Below are 1,173 nucleotides of genomic sequence, written 5' to 3' on the forward strand. Positions count from 1 at the left end.
AGAATACATTAGAAGAAACCCAGCCCTACAAAAGATCCTTGCCGACCCAGTGTGGGCAGAAGAAAAACACTCACCAAGCGTAAATAAGAGACTGCCACATAGAACAACCTCACCCAGAGGGCAACAAAGAGAAAACAGAAAGCATTGGCTTAACGATGGAAAGAGGTCAAGAATGATACAGACACACGCGTGCGCGCACAACACACTAATTAGAAAAGAAAGTAGGTAAAAACCCAACACAAAAGGTAAAAGATGACATCACAGCGTCTACAGATGGAGATAATAATCCTGAATAGCAATGGCCCGAACTCAGGCATTAAAAGGTTGAGACTAGCAGACTGGCTTAGAAAACACAGTCCATCAATTTGTTGCCTACAGGAGACACAGGTCAAGACTACAGACAAAAATAGGCTGAGAATCAAAGACTAGAGAAAGACATACTGAGCAAACAGCAATTCAAATAAGCAGAGGTTGCAATCCTAATCTCAGATAAAATTGACCTCAAAGTGCAAACCATAAAAATAGATATAGAGGGACACTATATAATGCTCAAGGGAATGGTAGACAAAGAACCATTAAGCATCGTAAACATAGATTCCCCCACTGAGAGATGCGCTGATTACGTCAACCAGACACTCCAAAAGATGTAAAAAGAAATCACAGCATCAACAGTTATAGTAGGTGACTTCCATAAACCACTCTCTGAGAAAGCTAGATCACGGGAAAAGAAACTCAACAAGGAGGCTAGAGATCTAAACACTACAATTAGACAATTTGACCTGATAGATATTTACAGAGCTTTTTATCCAAATACAAAAAAATTCATATGGCACATATTCGAAGATAGACCACATGCTGGGGCATAAGGTGAATCTACATAAATTTAAGCACATTGATATCAAACAGACTCCCCTCTCTGACCACTGTGCAATAAGACTGAAAATCAAGAAAAGGAAGACAAAGGAAACAAGAGCAAACAATTGGCAGATGAATAACTCTCTACTGCAAAAGGAGTGCGTACTGGCACAGATCAGAGATGAAATTAGGAAATTTCTAGAAACCAATGAGAATGAACACATGACATACAAAACTTATGGGACACAGCAAAGGCAGTCATCAGAGGAAGCTTCATAGCAATACATGCACACCTGAGAAAGGAATTGAGACTCATGA

This window comes from Echinops telfairi, unplaced genomic scaffold, assembly GCF_000313985.2.
Source record: "Echinops telfairi isolate 266 unplaced genomic scaffold, ASM31398v2 ScPeMD7_7407;HRSCAF=8445, whole genome shotgun sequence".
Lineage (NCBI taxonomy): Eukaryota > Metazoa > Chordata > Mammalia > Afrosoricida > Tenrecidae > Echinops > Echinops telfairi.